General features: G+C 50.1%; 1 long non-coding RNA gene across 2 annotated transcripts in view; it reads left to right on the top strand.

The window, feature by feature from the left end:
* Nucleotides 1-16,002, top strand: part of LOC127204379 (uncharacterized) — a 52,665-nt gene that overhangs the window by 26,614 nt on the left and 10,049 nt on the right. Inside the window, exon 1 of one of the 2 annotated variants that reach the window (XR_007832459.1) lies at nt 11,972-12,124. The exons of the other annotated variant lie outside the window; for it this stretch is intronic. This is a non-coding gene — a long non-coding RNA (uncharacterized LOC127204379). Of the gene's footprint in view, nt 1-11,971; nt 12,125-16,002 lie in introns of those variants that run through there. 2 annotated transcript variants of the gene reach the window in all.

Here is a 16,002-nt window from a genome sequence, read left to right as displayed (position 1 = left end):
ATACAGAGAAACCCTGTCTCAAAAAACAATAACAAAAGAAGATGGGTGGCGATTGATGAAGGTGACTGCCTTCTCTGGTTTCCATAAACACGTGTATACACATACTTGCACACACATAAATACATACTGCACATACATGTGCAGGAAGCAGGAATGTACAAAGCCCAGGGTCATTGTCTTGGAGTAGGTGACACCTCAGTGGAGGGTTGAATGATCCCACTACTAAAAAATTCGTATTTACAGTAACAGTGGTGACTAATGACGACCCTGAGGACTTGCTTATGATGGGAATCTCATCTCATTTAATCTCGCTGCTGCCCTGCGAGTAGAATGCTAGTATCCCCACATCACAGAATGATGATGTTTTAGTTACTTTTCTATTGCTGTGGCAGAAGTCATGACCAAGGCAACGTATTGTTGATTTTGTTTTCTTCCAAGACAGGGTTTCTCTGTGTAGCCTTGGCTGTCCTGGGCTCACTTTGTAGACCAGGCTGACCTCGAACTCACAGTGATCCGCCTGCCTCTGCCTCCCGAGTGCTGGGATTAAAGGCATGCACCACCACCGCCTGGTGGCATATGGTTTTTACAGAGTTAGAGTCCATGGCATTGGAGTAAAGGGACAGCTAAGAGATCGTGTCACAAGTAGGAGGCAGGGAGAGAGACACTGAAAGTGGCACAAGTCTTTTGAAACCTCAAAGTTTGCCCCAGGGACACACTTCCCCTAACAAGGCCATACCTCCTGATCCTTCCCCAAAAGTTCCATCCACCAGGGGCCAAGTATTCAAATATATGAACAGGGATGGGTTGGGAGTGTTCTCATTCGGACCATCACAGGTGAAGTGATTGATTAATTATTTAAAAATATGTAGATTTAAGCCGGGCTCCATGACTCACAGCTGTAATCCCAGTACTCCGGGAGGCAGAGGCAGGTAGATCTCTGTGAGTTCTAGGCCAGCCTGGTCTACAAAATGAATCCAGACAGCCAGGACTACACAGAGAAACCCTGTCTTGAAAAACAAAAACAATTTAGATTTACTTATTTTACTTTTATGTGTGTGACTGTTTTTGCCTATATATGCACCATACGCATGTCTGAGGCCTGCAGAGATCAGAAGAGGGCATCGGATGCCCTGGAACTGGAGTTACAGATGGTTGTGAACCATAATGTGGATGTTGGAACTGAACCTGGGTCCTCTGGAAGAGCAGCCAGGGTTCTTACTCAGTGAACGAACTCTTAAGTCCCATGCTTGCTTTCTTTGTCTTGGTTTGTTTTTGGTTTTCTTTTTTTTCTTTTTCTAAGATTTATTTATTTATCTATCTATCATGTATATAGTATTTAGCCTCCATGTGAGCAAGCAGGTGAGAAGAGGGCACCAGATCGCATTACAGATGGCTGTGAGCCACCATGTAGTTGCTGGGAATTGAACTCAGGACCTTTGGAAGAACAGCCAGTGCTCTTAACCTCTGAGCCATCTCTCCGGCCCCTGTTTTTGTTTTTCAAGACAGGATTTTTCTGTGTAGCCTTGATTGTCCTGGACTGGCTTTGTAGACCAAGCTGGCCTCAAAATCACAGTGATGCATCTGCCTCTGCCTCCCAAGCGCTGGGATTAAAGGTGTGCACTACCACACCTGGCTGGTTTTTTGGATTTTCAAGACAAGATTTCTCTGTGTAGCCCTGGCTAACCTGGAACTTACTCAGTAGATCAGGCTAGCCTTAAACTCAGAGATCTGCCTGCCTCTGCCTCTTGAATGCTGGGACTTCTTCTTCTTCTTCTTCTTCTTCTTCTTCTTCTTCTTCTTCTTCTTCTTCTTATTATTATTATTATTATTATTATTATTATTATTATTATTATTAATTGTGGGAGTTTTGTTTTGTTTTGTTTTTGAGACAGGGTTCCTGTATCGCTCTGGCTGTCCTAGAACTTGTTTTGTAGACCAGGCTGGCCTTGCACTCAGAGATCTGTTTGCTTTTGCCTCCTGAGTGCTGGGATCAAAGGTGTGCACCACCACCACCACCACCACCAGGCTACCTTTAAATTGGTTTTTTTTTTTTTCAAGACAGAGTTTCTCTGTGTAGCCTTGGCTGTCTAGGACTCACTTTGTAGACCAAGCTGGCCTCAAACTCACAGCGATCTTCCTGTGTCTGCCTCCCAGGTGCTGGTATTACAGGCGTGTGCCACCACGCCTGGTCAGATTTTATTTTATTTTTTAAACAGGGTCTTATGTAGTAATGGTTAGCCTAGAACTTGTTGTGTAGACCAGGTTGGCCTTGAACTTGCAATGATCCTTCTATTTTGCTCCCCAAGAGCTGGGATTCCAGGTAGTCACCACTATGTCTGTCCTGAAATGCTTTGCTAAAGACCACGCACATGGTAAGTGACAGATCCAAGGTTTCTCGTCCACAAGCTGAGCTGCCCAGCCTCACTGGAGCACAGTATAGGAGCTGAGCCCTTTTGCTCATTTCAGGGCAGCGCAGGTCTTCTGAGTGTTGCTCTGATCCTTAGAGGCCGGTGTGGCAGCCTACAGCAGGACTCCATCAGCAAGATGCAGGGGAAATGGGAGGGGCCAGAGAGACCTCAGCCTATGGTTGCAGAAACTGACACCTACCTGCCCTGCTTTCAGTTGCCTCTTAGTTGAGAAGGGAAAAGTCCCGAGTTTTTATGACACCAGCTTGTAATTCTATTTTCTGTTGAAATTCTGGTGAGGGAAAAATAAGAGACATCAGAGAAACCTTCAGAATCTCATTTGGAGAATCCGACTGCAGATAAATGAGCCTCCTGCAGAAATGCTACATCAAAGCAAATTTTCTCAGCTGTATTTTCTTTCTTTTAATAGGGCCATTTACTACATTAATATTCCAGGAAGTCATTTTAATTTCATGTTTATCATCCATTGGGAAAGTTAAACGGGATCAATATGTAACCAGTGGCGAATTGGGGGGACCTTGGGGGAGAAGGGGTGCGTTTGGAGGCCTTGATGATTCCACCCCTGGGAGTCCTTTGGAAGGGGAAGGGGAGGCCATAGGGGGAGGGGTGGGTGGGATGGAAGGCAGTGGGGAGGGGCCAGGAAGGAGCAGGGGAGCAGTAAGGTGTAATTGTCTGAGAATGCGTTCGAGGAACAATTATTGTGGTTCGCCTAGCGTGGGCACAGCTCATGCGCATGCTTTCTAATCCCCGTATGACACACGGAGTTAGTGTTCTTATTCCCACCCTCGTCTATGGAGAGACTGAGGCTCATAAGGTTTGTCTCATGCACAAGGTCTTATAGAAGTCTGCCTCGTTCCTTTAATAAGTGTGTGGAAAGCATCCCATCTGTGCCAGGCGTTTACCTAGTAGTTAGAGATTTTTAGGACCAGCTGGGCATGATGAGGAACACCTGTAACCCTGCCATTTAGACTAGCAAAGGTAGGAGGTTCAGGAGATCAAGGTTACCTTTGGCTATACAGTGAGTTCAAGGGCAGCCTGGGCTACGTGAGACCCTGTCTCAACACTCTCCCACCAAAGTTAATTTACCAAAAGCCTAAGGATCCACTGCAGATCTAAGGTCTCTCTGGGTGAGTTGCCTGCCGTGAGGACACAGGTGGGCCCCTGCCACTGTAGAGGTTATATAGCCACTTAGTTGAGGGCAGACTTTCATCAAAACACAAAAAGAAAGAGGGGCTCACCCCTGTGGAGGAAGCTCAGAGTTACAGAGCTAGAGTGGTGGCTTCACCCAGCCTGGTAGGCCAGAGAAGGTCTTCTGCCATATGGGTATTCCTGCAGAGACAGCGAGGCAGTGTGTGTGGGCGGGCAGCTGGGCAAGAGAGAGCAATAAAACCAGCTTCTAGAGCAAAACCAGGGATGCTATGGGAGCGGAGGCTGGGGCAGAGGCAGAGGCAGGCAGCTACAGGTCTCTTTAGGGGAGAGGCATGGGGAGCCCAGGAAAGTCGCAAGACAGATTGCTGCTCCAGATCATGGGTCTGCAAGGTAGTGGAAGCAGTCATTCACAGAGCTCTGAGACAGAGGTCTTCAGGAATTTGGAGTTGGAAAACGGGGGGGGGGGGGGGGGGGGTGTAAGGGAGGGATTTTTCTCTTCATCTCTCATCTTCTTTAGCACCACCAGCTCATCCTGTGGGCTTTACCTTCACCATGGGATACATCCAGAGTGTGCTATTAGCACTATCTCCATCACTACATCCCTGAATCTCTAATCCTCCTTTGCTTTTGAGCTAGGCTCTCTACAGGGCAAGCACAATGCTACGCAAAAAGAGGCACTGCTAACTATGAATCAGACCACTCCTAAAACCCTCTGAAGCATCACTGTCTCCAGAAGATAGAAGCTCAGCGTCCTTCTAAAGGCCACAGGCTGCAATATAGCCACACTTCCCATTATCTCAAGACTATAGTTCTAGCCAGATCGTGGTGGCACACGCCTTTAATCCCAGCACTTAGGAGGCAGAGGCAGGTGGATCTCTGTGAGTTCAAGGCCAGCCCAGCCTATAGAGGAAGTTCCAGGACATCCAGGGCCGTGCAAAGAAACCCTGTCTCAAAAAGGAGAAGAGGAAGAAGAAGAAGGAGGAGGAGGAGGAGGAGGAGGAGGAGGAGGAGGAGGAGGAAGAGGAGTTCCTGGTATGGCTCACTCCAGGGTTTTTCTGCATAGCTCTGGCTATGCTGGAACTCAGAGATCTGCCTGCCTCTGCTTCCCAAGAGTTGGGATTAAGGACATGTGCCACCACCGTCTGGAAGACTATTTTATAATTGTCACCTTTCTCATCAATGCTTCCTCTCTTTCTGCTTGATTGTGTTCTATTGTATTCAACCATCTGTAGGAGTTTCAGTTACTTTTCCATCACCATGACCAAGGCAACTTATAGAAGAAAGCACTTAATGGGGCTTACAGTTCCGGAGGGTGAGTCTATAACCATCTCTCTGGTAAGGAGCACGGCAGCAGGCAGGCAGGTAGGCCGGCAGGCAGGCACGGTGCTGGAGCAGTAGCTGAGAGCTTACATCTGATCCATAGACAGGGACAGGGAAAGCCCACCCCCAGTGACACACCTCAACAACAAAGCCATACCTCCTAGCCCTTCCCAAACAGTTCCACCAACTGAGGACCAAGCGTTTTATTAGCCTATGGGGGCCAGTCTCATTCAAACCAGTACAGCTGTGTTATAATCTGTACTTACTTATCTTGCTTGTGGTCACACAGCTGAGACGGGTCACTGCCAAGGGGAATATTATGTTTTCACATTAAAATTTTAAAACTTTTTTTCTTTATTTACTTTTGTTGTATGAATGTTTTGCCCACATGTATGTCTGTTGGACATGTATGTGCCTGGTCCCTGCAGAAGTCAGAAGAAAGCATTGGATCCTCTGGAACAGGAGTTATGGGTGACTGTGAGCTGCCGTATACATGCTGGAATTTGAACCCCAGGTTGGCCTCAGAGTCACCAAAGATACACCTGAGGATGACCTTGAAATTCTTCTTTCCCTGTCTCCACTTCCAAAATGCTAGGATTACAGCTGTGCGCGCGCACACACACACACACACACACACACACACACACACACACACACACACACACACACGCACCTGGTTAATGTGGCATTAGAATCAAACCTGGGGCTTCATGTATGCTAGGCAAGCACGCTACCGATTGGGCCATGTCCCCAGCCCAAAAGCACTACTTGTATTTGAAATGATTTTCATTGTTGTTGTTTGTTTCGTTGACTCCTAACAACAGCCCTCCCTGGCAACAACTGTTATTGGCTCCGTGTTCCAGGTGAGGCAGCTGAGGCTCCAGGAGGCAGTACAGAGTTGGGTGTCTTCCAAACCTCAGAGCACACAAACCAATGCCGGGCTACCTGGCTAGTACTGGCTCCTACATGTCCCAGATGTGGGAGAGTAGGCAAACTTCTGTCCTGGCTGAGCCTCTGGTGTTCACATTTGCAGGATGTGAGCCATCACTGTTCTGACCACTTGGGGCTGTTAGAGCTTCAGTGGGTGGCACCTGAGCGGTCTTTTTTTTTTTTTTTTTTTTAATTTATTCTTGTTACATCTCAATGGTTATCCCATCCCTTGTATCCTCCCATTCTTCTCTCCCTCCCATTTTCCCCTTATTTCCCCTCCCCTATGACTGTTCCTGAGGGGGATTACCTCCCTCTGTATATGCTCATAGGGTATCAAGTCTCTTCTTGGTAACCTGTTGTCCTTCCTCTGAGTGCCACCAGGTCTCTCCCTCCAGGGGACATGGTCAAATGTGAGGCACCAGAGTATGTGAGAAAGTCATATCCCACTCTCCACTCAACTGTGGAGAATGTTCTGACCATTGGCTAGATCTGGGTAGGGGTTTAAAGTTTACCACCTGTATTGTCCTTGGCTGGTGCCTTAGTTTGAGCAGGACCCCTGGGCCCTACCTGAGCAGTCTTGTGTCTGGGCTACAGGGCTAGCAGAGTCAGCTGTTGTTATCAGAGTCTGTGCTGCTATCTGAGCCATGCGCCTTGGGCTTTTCCCCTCTCTGGGGTCTCCATCGCATTTCCACAGGGACTTCAGGTCAGCCAGAGGCTCTGCCTCCAATGGCAGCGGCCAGGCTTGTCCAGTCCCATTTGTTTAGGTGGAATTTAATTTCTCCCTAAGCCGAGAGTCTTCTGCCCCCTTCCTGCCCTCTCTCTTGCTCTCATCAGCAGGAAAATGAGCTCTGGGAGCTTTCCCCCTGGTCCAGAAACCCAAGGTGAAGAATTTCATTAACAATCAAGAGGACATAATCAACATTCTAATAATTCCAGATCCACACTCCTTCTTTTGTAGCCCCCCTCCAAAGCACCCTGTCCCCCCACTTCGTCCTGTTCCCTGCTCTCCTAGACACTCTCACCTTGACTAAGAAATCTCATTTCCTTTGCAGCCAGATTTGCGTTGCTATTAGATTCAGGACCTTACCTCTGATGTGATGTGGTGAGATGTTCTTCCCACCTCCCAGACTTCCGCCTCAGAAGGACACAAGTGTTAACGAGGGACTGACTCCCCAGAGGCTGGCTCCTTTGAACCTCCTGCATGGTTTTGCCATGCATACGTGGCATACTTCCCTTTCAGGGACCTAGGGATTTTGGCCCCTTGGCCAGAGAAGTGGGACTTCTCATTGGGACATGACGTACTCTGGTGATTTTCCTGAACTGATGAATCTTCTAGAACAATGAATAGTCTTTTTGAGTACCAGATACATTTCACATAGCTCAAGGGTTCCACCTCAAATCCCCTATCCCAGCCACTGGGAAGACCTCACCTATGTCACTTTCTGGCTATTTACCTTGAGGTACTAAGCTTTCTGAGCCTGTGTCTGGTAATGACCTTGTTGGTAGAACTCTACAAGTAGTAGCTGGCACAGGACTCTGCTGAGAGAGACTGAACCAAACTGGCCTTTGTATCAGACCCACTCTGCAGATAGCCCATTAACCCTGGACCCCGGTAAACACATGAATGGGGGTGTGGCTCAGGTCAGAGCACTGACTTAGCATGTGGGAGATCCTGGATTTGACTCCTATCACTCCTAGTACTTGAACACACACACACACACACACACACACACACACACACACTTTCTTTAAAAGTCCATCAGTGGGTTCATCCATCCATGAGCACATGACTTGCTGCTTCTCCAGCCAAATCTTTTCTATGTTTTCCTACTTCCCTGCCTTTAGCTGAACCTTGTTCCTAGCTACCCTCTGCTCTCACCAGCCCTCAAGACCAGTCACTTGTTAATGTCTAGTTTCTCTTCTTTACAAAGTCTCTCATCTCAAAAGCCAGGTAGTAGTGGTGCAGGCCTTTAATGCCAACACTCAGGATGCAGAGGCAAACACAAGGGTGAGCTTGAGGCCAGCCTGGTCGACAGTGCAAGTTCCAGGACAGCCACGAGCTACACAGAGAAACCCTGTGTTGAAACAAGACAACAAAACAAAAACAACATCCAAAAGGAATCCTCCAGCCCTAAAGGAGAACCAACATGGCGGCCAGAGGCTCCTCACAGCTGGAGTTAACTTTCAAGTTGAGACATGATCAACAAATGAGTGATGGAGACTAAGTGGACTGTGCCAAAATCTCGATGGGGAACAGGCAGAGCGGAGCCAGAGGATGCTGTTAAGGTATTGAGGTCACACTGGCCTTGTAATCTACAGGAGGAATTTGATTCTCACTATGAGGGCAGTTGAGAGCCACAGAAGGACATCAAGAAGAGTGGTGACTGGAGTTTTCTTTCTTTCTTTTCTTTTTTGTTTTTCTTTCTTTCTTTTTTCTTTCTTTCTTTCTTTTTTTTTTTTTTTTTTTTTTTTTTTTTTTGAGACAGGGTTTCTCTATGTAGCCTTGACTGTCCTGGACTCACTTTGTAGACCAGGCTGGCCTTGAACTCAGAGATCTGCCTGCCTCTGCCTCTCGAGTGCTGGGATTAAAGTCATGAGCCACCATGCCCGGCTGTAGCGACTGGAGTTTTCTTACAGGAACATTGGTGTGGCTGCAGTGTAGGGGGCAGGATGGCAGCGGGATGATGGGAGAAGAAAGAGCAAGGAGGATGCTGTAGAGATGACAAAAGAGGTCCCCACAGGTAGAGCTGTAGTCTGGTGATAGCTGCTTGGCACCCCACCCACCCCTGTGGGGATCTGTGTTTCTGGGGCCAAATGTGGGACTTGTGTAGATAGGATGGATCCTGTTCCAGAAGCCTAGGAGAGGGTGGATTCCAAGGCTGATGGAGCCGCTGAGCTGGACAGTGTCCTCAGCTCCAGTCTCTGTTGCTCTGGCAGAGATTAACCCTTTAGGGCACAAGGTATTTATGTGCCAAGTGACATGGAGTGGCTCTACTGACAGGAGCTTCACTCAGGCATAAAACCTCCAGACCTCTTTGCTTCCAGCTCTGGAAAGGCAGATGGCACAGGATGGCTGTGTCATCACCCCCAAGCCATCTCTGCCCTTCCCCCCACAAAGGATCCACTGCTGGTCTTGTGGTGTGTTTTTTGAGTGCACACTCGTGCGCGCCGCCTGGGCGCCTTTGAGTGGGGGAACTGTGGGAGCTGAGGAAAGGAGAATCAAAGGAATGGCACTTCCCTTTCTAATGGGGACATAAGGGGCTGTTCCCACTTGTGGGGGAGGAAAGACAGATGGTTGGGAGTCTGCGTGAAGGTCTCCCGCCTTCACCCCTCTGGCCCCCAATCCTTCCTCCATATGGCACCATACCGTGCTCCTGTCCCAATACTCCCCATGGTTCTTCTGCGCCCTCTGCATGAAGTGCAAATAAGCAAGCAGGGACCTAAGGCAGCTTCCAGCCTCTACGCTTTCCATCCCTTCCCTCCACGGCCTTTTTGCTATGCTGTTCCCTGTGCTGGAGCAGTTTCCTTATCCCAGCCCCGACACCTTATCCTTGAGTAAATAGAATCGTCTTCCTCATCCCTTACACCTTGGGAACTAGACTAGGAAGATTTCTCATTCCACACCTATAAACTAGAAAAAGTTCCTCTTCTGAGTCCCCCCGATGGGCCACCGCTGGCCACCCCACCCTCCAGGCAATCTGTGGTTCCTCTATCCTAGCCCCAGTGGCTGCCCTGCAGCTGGGAAGGCAAGTGCTTGCATCACTGGCATGCACAGTTCCTGGCACCATGCCCACTATTCGGAAGCCACTGATGGAGGAAAACCCAGGATTTACTGAAATGCCAACCATTCCTGCTAGGAGCAGGTTAGACAAAGCAGATGCCCTATTTTTTTTAAGGCTCAGGCAGTGGATGACCAGGCAGAGAGGAAAAGCACCCAGCACCCTCACTCCAGGCTCTTGTCTTCCCAAGACAGAAGGAAGCCCAGGGCCAAAACAGGGACGGGAAGATGCCATGAGAGTCCCAGAGCAGCAGTAGGTATGGGTTAGCATGGACATGTGTTCTCTCTTTGATGGGCCAGGGACCTACTCTTACGGTCTGAGCCCTTGACTAGCCCACAGTACAGGACCCAGCTCATTGGAGGAGCCTACTGAGGGCTTGGGGTGAGAGGACTGGGGAGCCAAGGTAGATGGGTCTTAAATTAGAGCTCAATGTCATCTCAAACCCCCGTGGAAGCTGAGAACCGACACCCAGGGGGCACAGGAGACATCAGGGATTCAATCACAGGCTAATAGACTCCCAGGCTGAGATATAATTAGGGGCTGGCTCCCAGGGGCCTGCGGGCAGAGGGAAGGACAGTTTCTAGTTTGGAGTTGGAGGTGGGGCCACATCTTCAGTCCTGGGTCTTAATCAGAGAGGCCAGGATGAGGGCACGGGAAAGGTGAGGAAGGCCCCAGACAGAAGCAACGGTGAGAACTTAGACGAAGAACGCTCAGAGGCGCTGGGCCCACCAGAGCGCAGAAAAGCACCATCTCCGTAGATGGCTTAGAAAGGGACATGGCATGCTTGGCACTAACTTGACCTTGGACTTCTGAAGATTTGGTTCTGGTTCCAGCCTGTCTGCTAAGCAGGTCCATACCTTCATCCCAAAACACAGCATTGATTGTGCTTGCCATATGCAAACAGAACCAACACCAGTCCTTTCCCAAGCAGGGCCAAGAGGAAGGAGGTGGAGCCTGGTCTTCAGGTTTCCCCTCAAATGGTACATTGTTGCCTCCTGTGGGTCTCCCAGCCACAGCCCAGTCCTCAGCTATGTCTCTGATGATTAGTCCCTAAGACTAAAGGTAGCGCTTTCTGAGGCTCAGAGTCTCCACAAAGGGCCCCACAGCCTCAGGCTGCAGGAGATCTGTAGAGTTTTCTTTATTAAAAAAAAAACAACAAAAACAAAAACCAGGCTTAGAAGAGCACACCTTTATTCTCAGCACACAAGAAGCAGAGGCAGGCAGATCTCTGTGAGTTCAAAGCCAGCCTGGACTACAGTGTGCATGCCAGAACAGCCAGGGCTACACAGAGAAACCCTATCTCAAAAAAACAAAACAAAGAAAATAATTGGTATGTGTGTGTGTGCTTGTGCGTGTGCGTGCGTGCGTGCGTGCGTGCGTGCGTGCGTGTGTGTGTGTGTGTGTGTGTGTGTGTGTGTGTTTGCAGATCTATGTAGGTGCCCATGGTAAGCAGGTGAGGGCATCAGATCCCTGGGAGCTGCTCCACATGGGGCCTGGGCACCAAAACTCCCACTCTCTGCAAGAGCAGCAAGTGCTCTTAACCTGGAGCCATTCCTCCAGCCCCAGGGCTGATTTCCTACAGAGCCTCAAGTAGGACCCATGGGAACAAGGAGCTGTGGTTTGAGGGCAGTTTAACACCCTGCTATTCTGAGGAGTTTAAGACTTACTGGGCCATTTCATAACCAGCATGAGGAACTTGGGAGGGAGGGAGGAGTTAGCTCATCATCATACGCGGCCTTTCCCGAGGAGCACTTTGTATCTGTCACACAAGCTCAGGAGGAGGGTGCAGGTATCCCAATTTCATAAAAGGTTCAGTAGACGATGTGCTGATCCAAGGAGGTCTGACTATGGATTAACAGCCCTAGGATGCAGGCTTGGGTTGCCCAGAGCCTGGGTGCTGAACAGGAGGCCCCATTGCTGGGTTTGGGGGATGGAGCTGAGGACTGGTTTATAATCTCACAGCCTCGCAGGATCTCCTCCATAGTTCAAGGATCAGAAGAAATATGGAAATCAGGCCAGGCCACATGAGTACAAGGTCATTGGCTGGGCCATCGGTGTGGCTACTTCCATGCCCCGTTTCTATGGCCATGTTTCAGACTCTGTGCTTCCTCCCCATCTGTCTCTCTCCTGACTACCTCTCAGCAAGTCCAGGTGTTTTGAGATAGAGAGCATGCGGAAGTGGCTGCTTTGGGGTAATATACACCAGGACTTCCCAGACCCTGTATGACTCATCCAAAGCATCTCCACTACAATTGTCCAGGAACGGAAATCAGCAGACTCCAGCTTCCCGGAAGAGAGGTTGATCTGGTCACCCACACCCACCTCCAGCCCCAGGGTTGGGTTCAAAGGCCAGCTCTGCTACTTCCCAGCCCTGTAGCCAGAGTCTCTGTTTCCTTGTCCATCAAATGGGACTCATAGGATCCACCTCTGCAGAGATTTCAAAAAGCCGCTTGTGAGGCTAGCACAGGCACTGTGCAAATGCTTGTCACTGCTCCACTTTAGCAACGGAAACAGACTCAGGTAAAACATTTAAATTTAATATGATATTTGTACACATGTATCTGGTATTTGTGTGTGTATGGCTGTGTGGGTGCACATGTGTCATGATGCCGCTGTGGTGGTCAGAGGACAACTTTCAGGAATTGGCTCCTTTATTGCAAGGCTTTTTAGTAGAACCATCCCAGACTCCTCTGTAGCGAGCACAGAGAGTGGGGCAGTTGCTAAGTCTACCTGAGGTGGAGCATGTGCACAGAGCTGCCTCTCACAGCTGTGAGACAGGAATGGTTGTGCTGTTCCTGTTCTTTAGTTCCTGCCACAGGAGAGAGGGGGGGTGGTGGGGGAGGGGACTCTGAGGGCTTAGAACACAGAATTCAAAGTCATCCAGAGTCAAGGGCTGGAAAGATCATATTCTAAGCTAGTTTGCCTGTGGTTTTGCTTCCCTTGTCAGGAGATGCAGGTCCCTGGAGAGAGGGGTCCCTGGTGAGAGGGAATCTGCTGCTCTCAGCATCCCTTTAGCCCATGCAACAGTGACCGACACAGAGAAGGCATCCGGCTAAAGAGTCAGTCAGAGAATGAGTGAATGAGTGAATGAGTGAGTGAGTGAATGGTGAATGAATGAATGGACTGTCAGAAAGACAAGTTTTCTTCCAGGATCAGAGTGTGTCTGTGGAACACAGATCACTAATCACCTTGACCTCAGGGCCTCCCCAGGGATGACATCTTCTCCTTCAGATGGCACCATGGGGAAGGGAGAGAAGGCCCCATCCCAGAAAAAGTTGCTCTCTGACAGATAGAAGTTAGGTGGCTAGTAAGCTGGGAGAGGACAGAGGGAAGGAGGCAGGGATGGCTATCCTGAAGGAAGAATGGTACCGTGTCTCTGCGTGTGTGCTGGGGAGATGGAGAAGTGTGCAGCTGATGTGCCTGAGGGAGCCCTGTATCACACTTGCTCAGAGGCTGGGACACCTGGGGGCCTCTGTTGGCAAAGGCCACCTCTGTTCCTTAGAGGCCTGGCAAACTTAGTACTGGCTCTTCAGGATCCTGTTGCCATAGAGATGTGGAACTAGCTCCTCTGAGAGTGTTAGAGCCCTGGGGCGTGGCTTGCCCTCAGCATGGTTCGAAGCTGAGGGTGGAGGTGGGGATGTGGTCCCGGGCAGCAGGGAGATTTGGCGAGACACCGTCCAATGTGACAGCCATGGGCGTATATGACAGTGGTGACACAGGCATTAAGATCTACAGTTCTTGACTTGATCCCAGTTTCTGACAAGAAATATGACATCTCCTGGCATCAGTTCCCTCATCTATAAAATGGGTGTGATGGTGTTCTTTGTGATGTCATTTGAGCCTGTCTAGAAAGCCCAATTGGGGGTGGGCACAGCAAAGCCTCTGTAAGTAATTGTTGCCAGGGTAGGGCTCCTGCACGAGTCTGCCCCATTGCTCAACTCTGTGTCTAGGCCCGCACTGGGGTCTGGTGGGGAGGCTGGAGACTGGTTGGGTTCCTTCCTCAGACAGAGGCAACTGGGAGTCAGGAGTTATGTCATCCTTTGAACATGGGCCTGGAGGCTCTGCCGCAGGCACATCTGAAAAATAAATAATAACAACTTGAATAATTCACAGAATCCGTGTGAATAATTCACCATGGCCTCCCAAGCACCAGGCGATTAGTCACCACAGACCCAGGCTCTGGTCCTGTCTGCCTCTGGCTACCCCAAGGGCCCTGCGGAGCGCAGCCTGGCCACAGGGGCAGGAGGTGGAGGGCATATAGGGACACTGGAGGAGCCCTCTGGGGGCTGAAGTGGCCTGGGGTGTAGCAGTGAAATAGAGAGGTCTGTGGGTTCTGTTCGGTCTTGGGGAACCAGATGGGGCTGACCTAGAATCTGAGTACTCAAGTGGGGCTCTACAGCTGGCCATGCAAATTGTCCATCCTCCTGGGGCTTTAGTTTGGATGCCTGAAACACACAGGGCCTCTCACTGTTATTATACTGGCCTCGCCAGCCCTGACTGTCCAGTCCTAAAAGAGCTCCACCTCCACAGGGAAGCCAAGCCACACACCTCATCGCTTTGCAATAAATGCTGAAAAGGCCACACAAGCCTGTCGTGGGTCTCCTGGGCGTCAAAACAAGGCAGCATCTCTCTGGAACTCAGGCAGTCAGTCCCCTGATACCAAGACTCGGTTAAATGGCTCAACTGTTTCAAGTCTCCATTTCTCCTTCTCTGTAAAGTGGGGATTAAGAAACACCTAGCTCATCACGTTATTATTGTTCTGTGGATGAAATGACGTCATTGACCATAAATTGCTTAGTGTAATCCCTGGCACACAGTAAGTGCTAAACAACAGTAAGCTGTTACAGATACTCGTTATCTTTCCAAAGATAGTGTGCTGGGGACTCGGCGGGTAGGAAGGAGGCAGCTCACAAGTTGCAGATGTTCACGTTGAACATGATCTGCAGGCCCGAGAGATGGCCACAGACTGCTGGCCGGCCCCAAGGTGGGACTGATAGTGTACCTCCATGCTCCTCCCACTAGGTGCTCCATGCAAAACAGCTAGTCCCTTGGTTATCCCACCGCCTCCTGCAGCACTGTCAAAGCTGGAATTATTTATTAGTTTTTTGTTTACCTCCTGAGTATCTGCCCTTCCCACTGGACTGTGAACTACTGAGGCCAGGAACCTGCCTGCCTTGTATCCTCAGGGAATACTGTGCAGTGCTGCTGGCACACAGTGGATGCTTAGCCAATGGTTGTCGGTTGAGTGAAAGCATTGACCCATCAAGTGGGACGCGATTGAGAAGGGCTACTTGGTGGGTCGGAAGCAATAGCCAGGCATGCAGCTCAGAGAAGGGATGGTGGATCCGAGCCGGCCTCTGCCCAACTGGCTAGGCTGCTGGTGATGCTGTGTGGGTGGGCCAACACCCTCTCCCTCTCCTATCCCTACCTCTCAGGTGAGCTCTCCTGAGACCTATACACAGTGAGCTTAATGGTGGTCCAGGTTGGCTGAGCCTTCCCCAGTAATGATTTAATTGCTTGTTTAGAACTTCCTGTGGCATGAATGATTATCAACCAGAACAGGGGGGAATAATTGGCTACATTCTTGTGGGGGAGGTACTTCCTCAAGGTGCTCCCTGATTCCCCGATAGCTGGAAGCTGAGCCTGCTCTGTAGTCTTCTTCTCTCACCTGCCTGCCGCTCACTCATAGGGTGACAGTAGTAAATTAATTCCTGTGTGCAGAGGAGTCAGGAGGCCACCTGGAGGCTGCAGGGTCTGGCTGGGGTCAGAGGCCACAGGGAGAAGGGTGACTGAGAATTTAGGCTTAGAAACAGAGGACAGAAGGGTGCCCAGAGATTGTCCTTAGCCTGAGGAATCCGCAACCTCAATTCAGAACTTCCATTCCCCGCCTAGTTGCCTCACTGTCTCTTGCAAAAGCTTGGCAGGGTGTGTTCCCTCCTGTCTGTGCACAAGTGAGTGTCTCTAGGGCAGCGCTTCTCAGAGTCTGGCTCTTGGTCAGCTGAACAACAGCAGTGTGGCAGGCAGCAGTAGCTGGGTTGGGCTTGGAATGCAACAGCCCCTCAGCTCCTTTGGAAACCACAAACTCCCAAGGGTGGAGCCTTGCACCGCCCCCCCCCTTCAAGCATCCCAGGTAACTCTGGTGACCAAGTTTGGGAAGCCCTGCTGTAATGCATCTGTGCCATGGCATGGGAAGGGGCACCTGTGCGCTCACAGGAGTGTCTGAGCCTTGGGACCTTTGTTCTCAACAAGAAAGCTGCAACATCAGAGACTAGAAAGGCCCTGGGGAGAGGTCAAGCCTTCAGATGCCCCAGCCTGCTGCTGGTGGAGAAAGACTCAAGTCAGCTTCTTCCAATGGCCATTTATTCCTGGGTGGCCAGAAGACCCTCATCTGGGGAGCC

This window comes from Acomys russatus, chromosome 20, assembly GCF_903995435.1.
Source record: "Acomys russatus chromosome 20, mAcoRus1.1, whole genome shotgun sequence".
In the NCBI taxonomy this organism is placed as follows: domain Eukaryota; kingdom Metazoa; phylum Chordata; class Mammalia; order Rodentia; family Muridae; genus Acomys; species Acomys russatus.
This window is presented reverse-complemented; position numbering and strand designations above follow the sequence as displayed.